Source organism: Oncorhynchus masou, unplaced genomic scaffold, assembly GCF_036934945.1.
Source record: "Oncorhynchus masou masou isolate Uvic2021 unplaced genomic scaffold, UVic_Omas_1.1 unplaced_scaffold_1480, whole genome shotgun sequence".
Lineage (NCBI taxonomy): Eukaryota > Metazoa > Chordata > Actinopteri > Salmoniformes > Salmonidae > Oncorhynchus > Oncorhynchus masou.
The window spans coordinates 127,501-146,419 of record NW_027016897.1 but is presented as its reverse complement, the minus strand read 5'-3'; the positions used below and the strand labels follow the sequence as shown (position 1 = coordinate 146,419).

Here is an 18,919-nt window from a genome sequence, read left to right as displayed (position 1 = left end):
GGGCTGTTGAGGAGGCTGTTGATGGGGCTGTTGATGGGGCTGTTGATGAGGCTGTTGATGGGGCTGTTGAGGAGGCTGTTGATGGGGCTGTTGATGAGGCTGTTGATGGGGCTGTTGATGGGGCTGTTGATGAGGCTGTTGATGGGGCTGTTGAGGAGGCTGTTGATGGGGCTGTTGATGAGGCTGTTGATGGGGCTGTTGATGGGGCTGTTGATGGGGCTGTTGAGGAGGCTGTTGAGGAGGCTGTTGAGGAGGCTGTTGATGAGGCTGTTGATGGGGCTGTTGATGAGGCTGTGAGGACATTTGAGGTAAAGAAAGAAACATGAATCTGATTTGTCTTTCTTTCCTACAGAGAAAGCAGCAGCAGCCAATGAGGAGGAGGTACAGAAGGCTGACATCTCATCAACGGGCCAATCCGTCATCGACAAGGAGGCTCTCGGACCAATGATGCTGGAGGTGAGTCTGAAAGCTGCTGCTACTGCTGGGCTGGGCCGGGCTGGGTTGGGCTGGGCCGGCTAGTCCGGGCTGGGTTGGGCCGTGGGTGGGGCCAGGCTGGGTTGGGCTGGGCTGGGCTGGGTCGGCTAGGTTGGGCTGGGCTGGGTTTGGCTGGGGTTGGGCTGGGCTGGGCCGGGCTGGGTTGGGCACAGGTCGGTTGGGCTGGGCTGGGTCGGCTGGGCTGGGCTGGGTTGGGCTGGGTCGGCTGGGCTGGGATTAATAATGGGCCGGGCTGGGCTGGGTCGGCTATTATTGGGTATTGGGTCGGTTATTGGAGTCGGCTGGGTTGGGCTATTGGGTTGGGCTGGGCTGGGCTGGGTTGGGCTGGGTTGGGCTGGGCTGGGCCGGGCTGGGTTGGGCTTGGTCGGCTGGGTTGGGCTGGGCTGGGTCGTCTAGGTTGGGCTGGGCTGGGTTTGGCTGGGCTGGGCTGGGCCGGGCTGGGTTGGGCTGGTCGGCTGGGCTGGGTTGGCTGGGCTGGGTTGGGCTGGGCTGGGTCGGCTGGGCTGGGCCGGGCTATTGGGCTATTGGGCTGGGCTGGGCGGGCTGGGTTGGGCTGGTCGGCTGGGTTAGGCTGGGTGGTTGGGCTGGGTCGGCTGGGCTGGGCTGGGCTGGGCTGGGTTGGGCTGGGTTGGGCCTGGGCCGGGCTGGGTTGGGCTTGGTCGGTTATTAGCTGAGCCGGGCTGGGTTACTTATCGGCTGGGTTGGGCTGGGTGGGTTGGGCTGTAACGGCTGGGCTGGGCTGGGCGGGCTATTGGACTGGGTTGGGCTGGGCTGGGCTGGGTCGGCTGGGTTGGGTTGGGCTGGGCCGGGCTGGGTTGGGTTGGATTGGGCTGGGTCGGCTGGGCTGGGTTGGGCTATTAATGGGCGGGCTGGGTTATTGCCGGCTGGGCTGGGCTGGGTTGGGCTGGGCCGGGCTGGGTTAATATTGGTCGGCTGGGTTGGGTTGGGCTGGGTGGGTTTGGGCTGGGTCGGCTGGGTTGGGCTGGGTATGGGCTGGATATTGGGCTGGGTAATGGGTTGGGCACTATCGGCTGGGTTGGGTTGGGCTGAGTGGGTTGGGCTGGGTCGGCTGGGCTGGGCTGGGTTCTTGGGCCTGGGTTATTATGGGTATTGGGCTGGGTCGGCTGGGCTGGGCTGGGCCGGGCTGGGTTGGGCTGGGTCGGCTGGGTTGGGTTGGGTTGGGCTGGGCTGGGTTGGGTTGGGTCGGCTGGGCTGGGCTGGGCTGGGTTGGGTTGGGTTGGGTTGGGCTGGGTCGGCTGGGTTAGGTTGGGTCGGCTGGGTTGGGCTGGGCTGGGTTGGGTTGGGTTGGGTTGGGCTGGGTCGGCTGGGTTGGGTTGGGCTCGGCTGGGCTGGGCTGGGCTGGGCTGGGTTGGGTTAGGTTGGGCTGGGTTGGGTTGGGCTGGGCTGGGTTGGGTTGGGTTAGGTTGGGCTGGGTTATTATTGGGTTGGGCTGGGTTGGGCTGGGTTGGGTTGGGCTGGGTTGGGCTGGGCTGGGTTGGGTTGGGCTGGGCTGGGTTGGGTTGGGCTGGGTTGGGTTGGGTTATGGGCTGGGCTTGGAGCCGGGCCGGGTTGGAGTTGGGCTGGGTTGGGTTGGGCCGGGTTGGGTTCTTGGGTTGGGCTGGGTTTATTGGGCTGGGTTGGGCTATTGGGTTGGGCTGGGTTGGGCGGGTTGGGTTGGGCTATTTGGGCTATTATTATTATTGGGCTATTTGATTATTGGGCTGGGTTATGGGTTGGGTTGGGCTGGGTTGGGCTATTGGGCTGGGTTGGGTTATTAATGGGTTGGGCTGGGTTATCGGCTGGGTTGGGCTGGGTTGGGTTATTATTTGGGCTGGGTTGGGCTGGGTTGGGGTGGGCTGGGCTGGGTTGGGTTGGGTTGGGCTGGGCTATTAATATTGGGCTGGGTTGGAGGGTTGGGCTGGCTGGGTTGGGTTGGGCTGGGTTGGGTTGGGTTGGGCTGGGTGGGCTGGGTTGGGCTGGATTGGGTTATTGGGCTTATGGGTGGGCTATGGGCTGGGTGGGTTGGGCTGGGTTGGGTTGGGTTAATATGGGCTGGGTGGGCTGGGTGGGTTGGGCTGGGTTGGGTTATTGGGCTGGGCTGGGTGGCTGGTGGGTTGGGCTGGGTTGGGCTGGGTTGGGTTGGGTTGGGTTGGGCTGGGTTGGGTTGGGTTGGGTTGGGCTGGGTTGGGGCTGGGTTGGGTTGGGTTGGGCTGGGTTGGGCTGGGTTGGGTTGGGCTGGGTTGGGCTGGGCTGGGCTGGGTTGGGTTGGGCTGGGTTGGGTTGGGCTGGGTTGGGTTGGGCTGGGCTGGGTTGGGCTGGGTTATATCCAGGCGGTTCATTTTCAAAACCAAGGTTGCTTTTGCATGCTGACACGTGGGGGGCGTTTCCTGCCCGACAGCCTATGGAGCGAGCGAACAGAGTCTGTGCTCAGAGTGTGGGTGTGAAGCGCTGGTCTCTTGTCCGTCCCTCCATCCACCGGCAGCCAACAGATGGGAAAGCAGGCAGGAGTGAGAGAAGGGGAAGAGGGGGCAGGGAGAGGAGAGAGAGAGGAAAAGTGGCTATATTTAGCAGAGTTGCATGTGGATTCAGTGACGGTGGACCTCTAGAGCTATAAATATTATCCTGACAGGAGACGTCACACAGTGAACAGAGGGAATAGCGGAATAGGAGGAGGGAAGAGAGGGCTGAATGAACTGATTCATCAGGCAGGCAGCGAGGCTGTGGGTGTTGCTTGGCCATTAGACGTCAGAGGCACTTCAGTAGCTGTGCGTATGGCGGTCTGTCGGCTGCGTGTGACAACTGGGACGTTGCTCAGCACACTACAGCAGACTTGTGATTTACAACCAGATGTTATCACAGCAGTGGAGAAACACCACAGCAGACCAGTGATTTACAACCAGATGAAATCATAGTACATTTCTGCTTCATTTGTCTGCAGAAAATGACCAGGAAGAGAGAGGACACACTAACTCAGCTGTTGTCAGTCAAATAGTCAGCCTGTCAGTTAGCTAGCCAGTCAGTTAGCTAGTCAGCCTGTCAGTTAGTTAGCCAGCCAGACAGCCTGTCAGTTAGCTAGCCAGTCAGTTAGCTAGTCAGCCTGTCAGTTAGGTAGCCAGCCAGACAGCCTGTCAGTTAGCTAGCCAGCCAGTCAGCCTGTCAGTTAGCTAGCCAGTCAGTTAGCTAGTCAGCCTGTCAGTTAGTTAGCCAGCCAGACAGCCTGTCAGTTAGCTAGCCAGTCAGTTAGCGCCCAGCCAGTCAGTTAGCTAGCCTGTCAGTTAGCTAGCCAGCCAGTCAGCCTGTCAGTTAGCTAGCCAGTCAGCCAGTCAGTTAGCTAGCCTGTCTGTTAGCTAGCCAGTCAGTTCAGTTAGAGCCAGTCAGTTAGCTAGCCTGTCAGTTAGCTAGCCAGCCAGTCAGCCTGTTTAGTTTAGCTAGCCAGTCAGTTAGCAGAGACAGGTTAGCAGAGACAGAACCAGAGACAGGTCAGTTAGGTAGCAGAGACAGGAGCAGAGACAGAACCAGAGACAGGAGCAGAGACAGGAGCAGGTAGAGACAGAACCAGAGACAGGAGCAGAGACAGGAGCAGAGACAGAACCAGAGACAGAGCAGAGACAGGAGCAGAGACAGCAGAACCAGAGACAGGAGCAGAGACAGGAGCAGAGACAGGAGCAGAGACAGGAGCAGAGACAGAACCAGAGACAGAACCAGAGACAGAACCAGAGACAGGAGAGGAGAACAGGAGCAGAGACAGAGACAGGACCAGAGACAGGGCAACAGGAGCAAGAGACAGAACCAGAGACAGGAGCAGAGACAGAACCAGAGACAGAGAGACAGGAGCAGAGACAGAACCAGAGACAGAACCAGAGACAGGAGCAGAGACAGGAGCAGAGACAGAACCAGAGACAGGAGCAGAGACAGGAGCAGAGACAGAACCAGAGACAGGAGCAGAGACAGAACCAGAGACAGGAGCAGAGACAGGAGCAGAGACAGGAGCAGAGACAGAACCAGAGACAGGAGCAGAGACAGGAGCAGAGACAGGAGCAGAGACAGGAGCAGAGACAGGAGCAGAGACAGGACCAGAGACAGGAGCAGAGACAGGAGCAGAGACAGAACCAGAGACAGGAGCAGAGACAGGAGCAGAGACAGGAGCAGAGACAGAACCAGAGACAGGAGCAGAGACAGGAGCAGAGACAGGAGCAGAGACAGAACCAGAGACAGGAGCAGAGACAGGAGCAGAGACAGAACCAGAGACAGGAGCAGAGACAGAACCAGAGACAGGAGCAGAGACAGGAGCAGAGACAGGAGCAGAGACAGAACCAGAGACAGGAGCAGAGACAGAACCAGAGACAGGAGCAGAGACAGAACCAGAGACAGAACCAGAGACAGGAGCAGAGACAGGAGCAGAGACAGGAGCAGAGACAGGAGCAGAGACAGGAGCAGAGACAGGAGCAGAGACAGAACCAGAGACAGGAGCAGAGACAGAACCAGAGACAGGAGCAGAGACAGGAGCAGAGACAGGAGCAGAGACAGAACCAGAGACAGGAGCAGAGACAGAACCAGAGACAGGAGCAGAGACAGGAGCAGAGACAGGAGCAGAGACAGAACCAGAGACAGGAGCAGAGACAGGAGCAGAGACAGGAGCAGAGACAGAACCAGAGACAGGAGCAGAGACAGAACCAGAGACAGGAGCAGAGACAGAACCAGAGACAGGACCAGAGACAGGAGCAGAGACAGGAGCAGAGACAGGAGCAGAGACAGGAGCAGAGACAGGAGCAGAGACAGAACCAGAGACAGGAGCAGAGACAGGAGCAGAGACAGGACCAGAGACAGGAGCAGAGACAGAACCAGAGACAGGACCAGAGACAGGAGCAGAGACAGGAGCAGAGACAGGAGCAGAGACAGGAGCAGAGACAGAACCAGAGACAGGAGCAGAGACAGGAGCAGAGACAGGAGCAGAGACAGAACCAGAGACAGGAGCAGAGACAGAACCAGAGACAGGAGCAGAGACAGAACCAGAGACAGGACCAGAGACAGGAGCAGAGACAGGAGCAGAGACAGAACCAGAGACAGGAGCAGAGACAGAACCAGAGACAGGAGCAGAGACAGAACCAGAGACAGGAGCAGAGACAGGAGCAGAGACAGGAGCAGAGACAGAACCAGAGACAGGAGCAGAGACAGAACCAGAGACAGGACCAGAGACAGGAGCAGAGACAGGAGCAGAGACAGAACCAGAGACAGGAGCAGAGACAGAACCAGAGACAGGACCAGAGACAGAACCAGAGACAGGAGCAGAGACAGGAGCAGAGACAGGAGCAGAGACAGAACCATGTTCCGTGTTAACATTGCCAACTCTCTCTTTCTGTCTCTTTCTCCAACTGTCTCTCTCTCTTTCTCCAACTCTCTCTCTCTTTCTCCAACTCTCTCTCTTTCTCCAACTCTCTCTCTTTCTCCAACTCTCTCTCTTTCTCCAACTCTCTCTCTCTCTTTCTCCAACTCTCTCTTTCTCCAACTCTCTCTCTCTCTTTCTCCAACTCTCTGTCTTTCTCCAACTCTCTCTCTTTCTCCAACTCCCTCTGTCTCTTTCTCCAACTCTCTCTCTCTCTTTCTCCAACTCTCTCTCTCTCTCTCTCTTTCTCCAACTCCCTCTCTCTCTCTCTCTCTCTCTTTCTCCAACTCTCTCTCTTTCTCCAACTCTCTCTCTCTCTCTCTCTCTTTCTCCAACTCTCTCTCAATTCAATTCAATTGACTTTATTGACATGGCAAGTTCATTATTACTTACATTGTCAAAGTATATGTAAAATATATATATAAATAAATAAATGGTGGGACCAACAGCAATAATAATAGTAGTAGTGGACATGGGGTTGCCATTAACAACAACAACAACAACAACACAAATATTAATGAGAACAACAATACATTAAAGCAGTGGTAGTAGACCAGTGTCAACATGACTGAGAAGACACATGACCTGGTAGTAGACCAGTGTCAACATGACTGAGAAGACACATGACCTGGTAGTAGACCAGTGTCAACATGACTGAGAAGACACATGACCTGGTAGTAGACCAGTGTCAACATGACTGAGAAGACACATGACCTGGTAGTAGACCAGTGTCAACATGACTGAGAAGACACATGACCTGGTAGTAGACCAGTGTCAACATGACCGAGAAGACACATGACCTGGTAGTAGACCAGTGTCAACATGACTGAGAAGACACATGACCTGGTAGTAGACCAGTGTCAACATGACTGAGAAGACACATGACCTGGTAGTGGACCAGTGTCAACATGACTGAGAAGACACATAACCTGGTAGTAGACCAGTGTCAACATGACTGAGAAGACACATGACCTGCTAGTAGACCAGTGTCAACATGACTGAGAAGACACATGACCTGGTAGTAGACCAATGTCAACATGACTGAGAAGACACATAACCTGGTAGTAGACCAGTGTCAACATGACTGAGAAGACACATGACCTGGTAGTAGACCAGTGTCAATATGACTGAGAAGACACATGACCTGGTAGTGGACCAGTGTCAACATGACTGAGAAGACACATGACCTGGTAGTAGACCAGTGTCAACATGACTGAGAAGACACATGACCTGGTAGTAGACCAGTGTCAACATGACTGAGAAGACACATGACCTGCTAGTAGACCAGTGTCAACATGACTGAGAAGACACATGACCTGGTAGTAGACCAGTGTCAACATGACTGAGAAGACACATGACCTGCTAGTAGACCAGTGTCAACATGACTGAGAAGACACATGACCTGGTAGTAGACCAGTGTCAACATGACTGAGAAGACACATGACCTGGTAGTAGACCAGTGTCAACCTGACTGAGAAGACACATGACCTGGTAGTAGACCAGTGTCAACATGACTGAGAAGACACATGACCTGGTAGTAGACCAGTGTCAACATGACTGAGAAGACACATGACCTGGTAGTAGACCAGTGTCAACCTGACTGAGAAGACACATGACCTGGTAGTAGACCAGTGTCAACATGACTGAGAAGACACATGACCTGGTAGTAGACCAGTGTCAACATGACTGAGAAGACACATGACCTGGTAGTAGACCAGTGTCAACATGACTGAGAAGACACATGACCTGGTAGTGGACCAGTGTCAACATGACTGAGAAGACACATGACGTGGTAGTAGCCCAGTGTCAACATGACTGAGAAGACACATGACCTGGTAGTAGACCAGTGTCAACATGACTGAGAAGACACATGACCTGGTAGTAGACCAGTGTCAACATGACTGAGAAGACACATGACCTGGTGTGAAAGACAAAACAAAACAAGATGGGAAATATTATCAACATTACTTTGCACTTTTCACTGGCTGTCCCTCAGGTTGTGGCAGGAGGACACATATTTGGCTGCCAAAACTGCACATTTTTGCTTTTCACCCAATAAATATTAGATTTTTTGTCTTCATCTTTTATAGTTTCAAATTCTTTGTATTGAATTATAATTTTGGGAAAGAAATATTATCTTAGGTCTGAGTATTTGTCACAGTGTAATAGGAAATGCATCTCTGTCTCTACCTCTCCCCTGGAGCAGAGTGAGCACAGCCTGTCCTCTCTGGGCAGCCAGGTTTGTCTGTGACGACCGGTCTCTATAGCCAGACTGTCCTCTCTGGGCAGCCAGGTTTGTCTGTGATGACCGGTCTCTATAGCCAGACTGTCCTCTCTGGGCAGCCAGGTTTGTCTGTGACGACCGGTCTCTATAGCCAGACTGTCCTCTCTGGGCAGCCAGGTTTGTCTGTGATGACCGGTCTCTATAGCCAGACTGTCCTCTCTGGGCAGCCAGGTTTGTCTGTGACGACCGGTCTCTATAGCCAGAATGTCCTCTCTGGGCTGCCAGGTTTGTCTGTGACGACCGGTCTCTATAGCCAGACTGTCCTCTCTGGGCAGCCATCTTTGTCTGTGACGACCGGTCTCTATAGCCAGACTGTCCTCTCTGGGCAGCCAGGTTTGTCTGTGACGACCGGTCTCTGTAGCCAGACTGTCCTCTCTGGGCAGCCAGGATTGTCTGTGACGACCGGTCTCTATAGCCAGACTGTCCTCTCTGGGCAGCCAGGTTTGTCTGTGATGTCCGGTCTCTATAGCCAGACTGTCCTCCCTGGGCAGCCAGGTTTGTCTGTGATGACCGGTCTCTATAGCCAGACTGTCCTCTCTGGGCAGCCAGGTTTGTCTGTGACGACCGGTCTCTATAGCCAGACTGTCCTCCTGGGCAGCCAGGTTTGTCTGTGACGACCGGTCTCTATAGCCAGACTGTCCTCTCTGGGCAGCCAGGTTTGTCTGTGTCGACCGGTCTCTATAGCCAGACTGTCCTCCCTGGGCAGCCAGGTTTGTCTGTGTCGACCGGTCTCTATAGCCAGACTGTCCTCTCTGGGCAGCCAGGTTTGTCTGTGATGACTGGTCTCTATAGCCAGACTGTCCTCCCTGGGCAGCCAGGTTTGTCTGTGACGACCGGTCTCTATAGCCAGACTGTCCTCTCTGGGCAGCCAGGTTTGTCTGTGACGACCGGTCTCTATAGCCAGACTGTCCTCTCTGGGCAGCCAGGTTTGTCTGTGACGACCGGTCTCTATAGCCAGACTGTCCTCTCTGGGCAGCCAGGTTTGTCTGTGACGACCGGTCTCTATAGCCAGACTGTCCTCCCTGGGCAGCCAGGTTTGTCTGGGACGACCGGTCTCTATAGCCAGACTGTGCTCACTGAGTCTGTACCTAGTCAATGTTTTCCTCAGTTTTCTATGTCACAGTGGTCAGATAGTCTGCCACCAAGTACCGTCTGTTTAGATCCAAATAGCATTGAAGTTTACTTTGATTTGTTTTGGTGTCTCTCCAATAGGTGATATATTTTTATTTTTGTTTTGTGATGATTTGGTTGGGCCAGATTTTCCGAATGCTGTCCTGAGGCTCTATAGGGTTGGTTTGGGTTAGTGAACTGAGCCTCAGAACCAACTGGCTGAGTGCTGTCCTGAGGCTCTATGGGGTTGGTTTGGGTTGGTGAACTGAGCCTCAGAACCAGCTGGCTGAGTGCTGTCCTGAGGCTCTATGGGGCTGGTTTGGGTCGGTGAACTGAGCCTCAGAACCAGCTGGCTGAGTGCTGTCCTGAGGCTCTATGGGGTTGGTTTGGGTTGGTGAACTGAGCCTCAGAACCAGCTGGCTGAGGGGACTCTTCTCTTGTTTCATCTCTTGACATTGTAGAGCTGTGAGATGGAATGTTTTGGGTTCACTTGTTTTTAGATGGTTGTAAAATTTGATGGCTCTGTTTTCTATTCGAATGAGGAGGGGGTATTGGCGTTATTTGGAGTTTTTCTTTGCACTTGCGATACAGTCTTGCAAAAGTCTGCATGTAGGATTTCGATTGGATGTTTGTCCCATTTGGTAAATTCATTATTAGAGATTGGACCCCATACTTCACTGCCTACTTCTCTATCTCTCTCTCTCTCCCTCTGTGTCTCTGTCTCTCTGTCTGTCCCCCTCTCTCTCCCCTCCCTCCCCCTCTGCCACCATAGTCACCCAGTACAGTCCATTAACTCTCAGGCCTTGGTAACAAAGCTATCGTTAATATCCCACCCCTGTCGCTTTCTATGAACACAACAATTGGCAGGTCATTTGTGTTTGGTTTTATTAAGCGGTATTGTTTTGTACATTTCCTGTAACGTTCTGTTGTTGTCTGGTGGCACCCTTTCCTCTACTTTTGACTAAAGCCTATATGGGCCCTGTTCAAATGTAGTTCACTTTAAAGGGAATATGAAGCCATTTGAAGTACAGACAATGTCCTTTTTTAGTTTAAATACCCCGCTGAATCTGGAGACCACTCTACTCAAACCTCTCTCTCTTCCTTGCTCTCTACTCAAACGTCTCCCTCTCCCGTGGTCTCTACTCAAACCTCTCCCTCTCCCTTGCTCTCTACTCAAACCTCTCTCTCTTCCTTGGTCTCTACGCAAACCTCTTTCTCTCCCTTGGTCTCTACTCAAACCTCCCTCTCTCTTGGTCTCTACTCAAACCTCCCTCTCTCTTGGTCTCTACTCAAACCTCTACCTCTCCCTTGGTCTCTACTCAAACCTCCCTCTCTCTTGGTCTCTACTCAAACCTCCCTCTCTCTTGGTCTCTACTCAAACCTCTCTCTCTTCCTTGGTCTCTACTCAAACCTCTCTCTCTTCCTTGGTCTCTACACAAACCTCTCTCTCTTCCTTGGTCTCTACTCAAACCTCTCTCTCTTCCTTGGTCTCTACTCAAACCTCTCTCTCTTCCTTGGTCTCTACTCAAACCTCTCTCTCTTCCTTGGTCTATACTCAAACCTCTCCCTCTCCCTTGGTCTATACTCAAACCTCTCTCTCTTCCTTGGTCTCTACTCAAACCTATCTCTCTTCCTTGGTATCTACTCAAACCTCTCTCTCTCTCTTGGTCTTTACTCAAACCTCTCTCTTCCTTGGTCTATACCCAAACCTCTCTCTCTTCCTTGCTCTCTACTCAAACCTCTCTCTCTTCCTTGGTCTCTACTCAAACCTCTCTCTCTTCCTTGGTCTATACTCAAACCTCTCTCTCTTCCTTGGTCTCTACTCAAACCTCTCTCTCTTCCTTGCTCTCTACTCAAACCTCTCTCTCTTCCTTGGTCTCTACTCAAACCTCTTCCTCTCCCTTGGTCTCTACTCAAACCTCTCTCTCTTCCTTGGTCTCTACTCAAACCTCTCTCTCTTCCTTGGTCTATACTCAAACCTCTCTCTCTTCCTTGGTCTATACTCAAACCTCTCTCTCTTCCTTGGTCTCTACTCAAACCTCTACCTCTCCCTTGGTCTCTCCTCAAACCTCTCCCTCTTCCTTGGTCTCTACTCAAACCTCTTCCTCTCCCTTGGTCTAGACTCAAACCTCTCCCTCTCCCTTGGTCTCTACTCAAACCTCTACCTCTCCCTTGGTCTCTACTCAAACCTCTCCCTCTCCCTTGGTCTCTACTCAAACCTCTCCCTCTCCCTTGGTCTCTACTCAAACCTCTCCCCTCCCTTGGTCTCTACTCAAACCTCTCCCTCTCCCTTGGTCTCTACTCAAACCTCTCCCTCTCCCTTGGACTCTACTCAAACCTCTACCTCTCCTTTGGTCTCTACTCAAACCTCTACCTCTCCCTTGCTCTCTACTCAAACCTCTACCTCTCCTTTGGTCTCTACTCAAACCTCTACCTCTCCCTTGGTCTCTACTCAAACCTCTCCCTCTCCCTTGCTCTCTACTCAAACCTCTCCCTCTCCCTTGGTCTCTACTCAAACCTCTCCCCCTCCCTTGGTCTCTACTCAAACCTCTACCTCTCCCTTGGTCTCTACTCAAACCTCTCCCCCTCCCTTGGTCTCTACTCAAACCTCTACCTCTCCCTTGGTCTCTACTCAAACCTCTACCTCTCCCTTGGTCTCTACTCAAACCTCTCTCTCTTCCTTGGTCTCTACTCAAACATCTCCCTCTCCCTTGGTCTCTACTCAAACCTCTCCCTCTCCCTTGGTCTCTACTCAAACCTCTCCCTCTCCCTTGGACTCTACTCAAACCTCTACCTCTCCTTTGGTCTCTACTCAAACCTCTACCTCTCCCTTGCTCTCTACTCAAACCTCTCCCTCTCCCTTGGTCTCTACTCAAACCTCTACCTCTCCCTTGGTCTCTACTCAAACCTCTCCCCCTCCCTTGGTCTCTACTCAAACCTCTACCTCTCCCTTGGTCTCTACTCAAACCTCTCCCTCTCCCTTGGTCTCTACTCAAACATCTCCCTCTCCCTTGGTCTCTACTCAAACCTCTCCCTCTCCCTTGTTCTCTACTCAAACCTCTCCCTCTCCCTTGGGTCTCTACTCAAACCTCTCCCTCTCCTTTGCTCTTTACTCAAACCTCTACCTCTCCCTTGCTCTCTACTCAAACCTCTCCCTCTCCCTTGGGTCTCTACTCAAACCTCTACCTCTCCCTTGCTCTCTACTCAAACCTCTCCCTCTCCTTTGGTCTCTTGTAGATAATTTGAAAAGCTAGAAAGTTGAAGAAAACAATCAGTCAAATTAAAATTAAATATATTAAATATTATATATATAAATATTATATATATTAAATAAATTAAATATATACGTCTATTATTTTCCTCCCCCCTTCCCCCTCCAGGCCCTGGATGGGTTCTTCTTCGTGGTGAATATGGAGGGTAACATAGTGTTTGTGTCTGAGAACGTGACCCAGTACCTGCTGTATAACCAGGAGGAGCTGATGAACACCAGCGTCTACAGCGTCCTGCACGTAGGAGACCACGCTGAGTTCATCAAGAACCTGCTGCCCAAGAGCCTGGGTGAGTATAGCTATGGCTGGGTCTGTCTACTGTACAGTATACCTATGGCTGGGTCTGTCTACTGTACAGTATAGCTATGGCTGGGTCTGTCTACTGTACAGTATAGCTATGGCTGGGTCAGTCTACTGTACAGTATAGCTAGGGCTGGGTCTGTCTACTGTACAGTATACCTAGGGCTGGGTCTGTCTACAGTATACCTAGGGCTGGGTCAGTCTACAGTACAGTATACCTAGGGCTGGGTCTGTCTACTGTACAGTATACCTAGGGCTGGGTCTGTCTACAGTATACCTAGGGCTGGGTCAGTCTACAGTACAGTATACCTAGGGCTGGGTCAGTCTACAGTATACCTAGGGCTGGGTCAGTCTACTGTACAGTATACCTAGGGCTGGGTCAGTCTACTGTACAGTATACCTAGGGCTGGGTCTATCTACAGTACAGTATACCTAGGGCTGGGTCTGTCTACAGTATACCTAGGGCTGGGTCAGTCTACTGTACAGTATAGCTATGGCTGGGTCTGTCTACAGTATAGCTAGGGCTGGGTCAGTCTACAGTACAGTATACCTAGGGCTGGGTCAGTCTACTGTACAGTATAGCTATGGCTGGGTCAGTCTACTGTACAGTATAGCTATGGCTGGGTCTGTCTACTGTACAGTATAGCTATGGCTGGGTCTGTCTACAGTATACCTAGGGCTGGGTCAGTCTACAGTACAGTATACCTAGGGCTGGGTCAGTCTACTGTACAGTATAGCTATGGCTGGGTCAGTCTACTGTACAGTATAGCTATGGCTGGGTCTTTCTACTGTACAGTATACCTAGGGCTGGGTCTGTCTACAGTATACCTAGGGCTGGGTCAGTCTACAGTATACCTAGGGCTGGGTCAGTCTACAGTACAGTATACCTAGGGCTGGGTCTGTCTACTGTACAGTATACCTAGGGCTGGGTCAGTCTACAGTATACCTAGGGCTGGGTCTGTCTACTGTACAGTATAGCTATGGCTGGGTCTGTCTACTGTACAGTATAGCTAGGGCTGGGTCAGTCTACTGTACAGTATAGCTAGGGCTGGGTCTGTCTACTGTACAGTATACCTAGGGCTGGGTCAGTCTACAGTATACCTAGGGCTGGGTCAGTCTACTGTACAGTATACCTAGGGCTGGGTCAGTCTACTGTACAGTATACCTAGGGCTGGGTCAGTCTACAGTATACCTAGGGCTGGGTCAGTCTACTGTACAGTATACCTAGGGCTGGGTCAGTCTACAGTATACCTAGGGCTGGGTCAGTCTACTGTACAGTATACCTAGGGCTGGGTCTGTCTACAGTACAGTATACCTAGGGCTGGGTCTGTCTACAGTATACCTAGGGCTGGGTCAGTCTACTGTACAGTATAGCTATGGCTGGGTCTGTCTACAGTATAGCTAGGGCTGGGTCAGTCTACAGTACAGTATACCTAGGGCTGGGTCAGTCTACTGTACAGTATAGCTATGGCTGGGTCAGTCTACTGTACAGTATAGCTATGGCTGGGTCTGTCTACAGTATACCTAGGGCTGGGTCAGTCTACAGTACAGTATACCTAGGGCTGGGTCAGTCTACTGTACAGTATAGCTATGGCTGGGTCAGTCTACTGTACAGTATAGCTATGGCTGGGTCTTTCTACTGTACAGTATAGCTATGGCTGGGTCTGTCTACAGTATACCTAGGGCTGGGTCAGTCTACAGTATACCTATGGCTGGGTCAGTCTACAGTACAGTATACCTAGGGCTGGGTCTGTCTACTGTACAGTATACCTAGGGCTGGGTCAGTCTACAGTATACCTAGGGCTGGGTCAGTCTACTGTACAGTATACCTAGGGCTGGGTCAGTCTACAGTATACCTAGGGCTGGGTCTGTCTACTGTACAGTATAGCTAGGGCTGGGTCAGTCTACTGTACAGTATACCTAGGGCTGGTCAGTCTACAGTACAATATACCTAGGGCTGGGTCTGTCTACTGTACAGTATACCTAGGGCTGGGTCAGTCTACAGTATACCTAGGGCTGGGTCAGTCTACAGTATACCTATGGCTGGGTCTGTCTACTGTACAGTATAGCTATGGCTGGGTCTGTCTACTGTACAGTATAGCTATGGCTGGGTCTGTCTACTGTACAGTATAGCTAGGGCTGGGTCAGTCTACTGTACAGTATAGCTATGGCTGGGTCTGTCTACTGTACAGTATAGCTATGGCTGGGTCAGTCTACTGTACAGTATACCTAGGGCTGGGTCAGTCTACTGTATAGTATACCTAGGGCTGGGTCTGTCTACTGTACAGTATAGCTAGGGCTGGGTCTGTCTACTGTACAGTATAGCTAGGGCTGGGTCTGTCTACTGTACAGTATAGCTATGGCTGGGTCTGTCTACTGTATAGTATAGCTATGGCTGGGTCTGTCTACTGTACAGTATAGCTATGGCTGGGTCAGTCTACTGTACAGTATACCTAGGGCTGGGTCAGTCTACTGTATAGTATACCTAGGGCTGGGTCTGTCTACTGTACAGTATAGCTATGGCTGGGTCTGTCTACTGTACAGTATAGCTATGGCTGGGTCAGTCTACTGTATAGTATACCTAGGGCTGGGTCAGTCTACTGTATAGTATACCTAGGGCGGTGTCTGTCTACTGTACAGTATACCTAGGGCTGGGTCTGTCTACTGTACAGTATAGCTAGGGCTGGGTCAGTCTACAGTATACCTAGGGCTGGGTCAGTCTACAGTATACCTAGGGCTGGGTCAGTCTACAGTATACCTAGGGCTGGGTCAGTCTACTGTACAGTATACCTAGGGCTGGGTCTGTCTACTGTACAGTATAGCTATGGCTGGGTCTGTCTACTGTACAGTATAGCTATGGCTGGGTCTGTCTACTGTACAGTATAGCAATGGCTGGGTCTGTCTACTGTACAGTATAGCTATGGCTGGGTCTGTCTACTGTACAGTATAGCTAGGGCTGGGTCAGTCTACTGTACAGTATAGCTATGGCTGGGTCTGTCTACTGTATAGTATAGCTATGGCTGGGTCTGTCTACTGTACAGTATACCTAGGGCTGGGTCAGTCTACTGTACAGTATAGCAATGGCTGGGTCTGTCTACTGTATAGTATAGCTATGGCTGGGTCTGTCTACTGTACAGTATACCTAGGGCTGGGTCAGTCTACAGTATAGTATACCTAGGGCTGGGTCTGTCTACTGTACAGTATACCTAGGGCTGGGTCAGTCTACAGTATAGTATACCTAGGGCTGGGTCTGTCTACTGTATAGTATACCTAGGGCTGGGTCAGTCTACAGTATACCTAGGGCTGGGTCAGTCTACAGTATACCTAGGGCTGGGTCAGTCTACAGTATACCTAGGGCTGGGTCAGTCTACAGTATACCTAGGGCTGGGTCAGTCTACAGTATACCTATGGCTGGGTCAGTCTACAGTATACCTATGGCTGGGTCTGTCTACTGTACAGTATACCTAGGGCTGGGTCAGTCTACTGTATACCTACGGCTGGGTCTGTCTACTGTATAGCTATGGCTGGGTCAGTCTACAGTATACCTATGGCTGGGTCTGTCTACAGTATACCTATGGCTGGGTCAGTCTACAGTATACCTATGGCTGGGTCTGTCTACAGTATACCTAGGGCTGGGTCAGTCTACAGTATACCTATGGCTGGGTCTGTCTACAGTATACCTATGGCTGGGTCAGTCTACTGTACAGTATACCTAGGGCTGGTCAGTCTACTGTACAGCATACCTAGGGCTGGGTCAGTCTACAGTACTGTATACCTAGGGCTGGGTCAGTCTACAGTACAGTATACCTATGGCTGGGTCAGTCTACTGTATAGTATACCTAGGGCTGGGTCAGTCTACTGTATAGTATACCTATGGCTGGGTCAGTCTACTGTACTGTATACCTAGGGCTGGGTCAGTCTACTGTACTGTATACCTAGGGCTGGGTCAGTCTACTGTATAGTATACCTAGGGCTGGGTCAGTCTACAGTATACCTATGGCTGGGTCAGTCTACAGTATACCTATGGCTGAGTCAGTCTACAGTATACCTAGGGCTGGGTCAGTCTACTGTACAGTATACCTAGGGCTGGGTCAGTCTACAGTATACCTATGGCTGGGTCAGTCTACAGTATACCTATGGCTGGGTCTGTCTGCAGCATACCTAGGTCTGGGTCTGTCTACTGTACAGTATACCTAAGGCTGGGTCTGTCTACAGTACAGTATACCTAGGGCTGGGTCAGTCTACAGTATACCTAGGGCTGGGTCAGTCTACTGTACAGTATACCTAGGGCTGGTCAGTCTACTGTACAGCATACCTAGGGCTGGGTCAGTCTACAGTACAGTATACCTAGGGCTGGGTCAGTCTACAGTATACCTAGGGCTGGGTCAGTCTACTGTACTGTATACCTAGGGCTGGGTCAGTCTACAGTATACCTAGGGCTGGGTCAGTCTACTGTACTGTATACCTAGGGCTGGGTCAGTCTACAGTATACCTAGGGCTGGGTCAGTCTACAGTACAGTATACCGAGGGCTGGGTCAGTCTACAGTATACCTAGGGCTGGGTGTGTCTACAGTACAGTATACCTAGGGCTGGGTCAGTCTACAGTATACCTAGGGCTGGGTCAGTCTACAGTATATCTAGGGCTGGGTCAGTCTACAGTACAGTATACCTAGGGCTGGGTCAGTCTACAGTATACCTAGGGCTGGGTCAGTCTACTGTACAGTATACCTATGCCTGGGTCGGTCTACTGTATACCTAGGGCTGGGTCTGTCTACAGTACAGTATACCTAGGGCTGGGTCTGTCTACTGTACAGTATACCTAGGGCTGGGTCAGTCTACAGTATACCTAGGGCTGGGTCAGTCTACTGTATAGTATACCTAGGGCTGGGTCTGTCTACTGTACAGTATACCTAGGGCTGGGTCAGTCTACAGTATACCTATGGCTGGGTCAGTCTACAGTATACCTATGGCTGGGTCAGTCTACAGTATACCTAGGGCTGGGTCAGTCTACAGTATACCTATGGCTGGGTCAGTCTACAGTATACCTATGGCTGTGTCTGTCTACAGTATACCTATGGCTGGGTCAGTCTACTGTACAGTATACCTAGGGCTGGGTCAGTCTACTGTATAGTATACCTAGGGCTGGGTCAGTCTACAGTATACCTATGGCTGGGTCAGTCTACTGTACAGTATACCTAGGGCTGGGTCAGTCTACTGTATAGTATACCTAGGGCTGGGTCAGTCTACAGTATACCTATGGCTGGGTCTGTCTACAGTACAGTATACCTAGGGCTGGGTCAGTCTACTGTATAGTATACCTAGGGCTGGGTCAGTCTACAGTATACCTATGGCTGGGTCAGTCTACTGTATAGTATACCTATGGCTGGGTCAGTCTACTGTATAGTATACCTAGGGCTGGGTCAGTCTACTGTATAGTATACCTATGGCTGGGTCAGTCTACTGTACTGTATACCTAGGGCTGGGTCAGTCTACTGTACTGTATACCTAGGGCTGGGTCAGTCTACTGTATAGTATACCTAGGGCTGGGTCAGTCTACAGTATACCTATGGCTGGGTCAGTCTACAGTATACCTATGGCTGAGTCAGTCTACAGTATACCTAGGGCTGGGTCAGTCTACTGTACAGTATACCTAGGGCTGGGTCAGTCTACAGTATACCTATGGCTGGGTCAGTCTACAGTATACCTATGGCTGGGTCTGTCTGCAGCATACCTAGGTCTGGGTCTGTCTACTGTACAGTATACCTAAGGCTGGGTCAGTCTACTGTACAGTATACCTAGGGCTGGTCAGTCTACTGTACAGCATACCTAGGGCTGGGTCAGTCTACAGTACTGTATACCTAGGGCTGGGTCAGTCTACAGTACAGTATACCTAGGGCTGGGTCAGTCTACAGTATACCTAGGGCTGGGTCAGTCTACTGTACTGTATACCTAGGGCTGGGTCAGTCTACAGTATACCTAGGGCTGGGTCAGTCTACTGTACTGTATACCTAGGGCTGGGTCAGTCTACAGTATACCTAGGGCTGGGTCAGTCTACAGTACAGTATACCGAGGGCTGGG

General features: G+C 51.6%; 1 pseudogene; it reads left to right on the top strand.

Moving 5' to 3' along the window:
- Nucleotides 1–352: 352 nt before the first annotated feature.
- Nucleotides 353–18,919, top strand: part of LOC135539319 (nuclear receptor coactivator 2-like) — a 127,905-nt pseudogene continuing 109,338 nt past the window's right edge.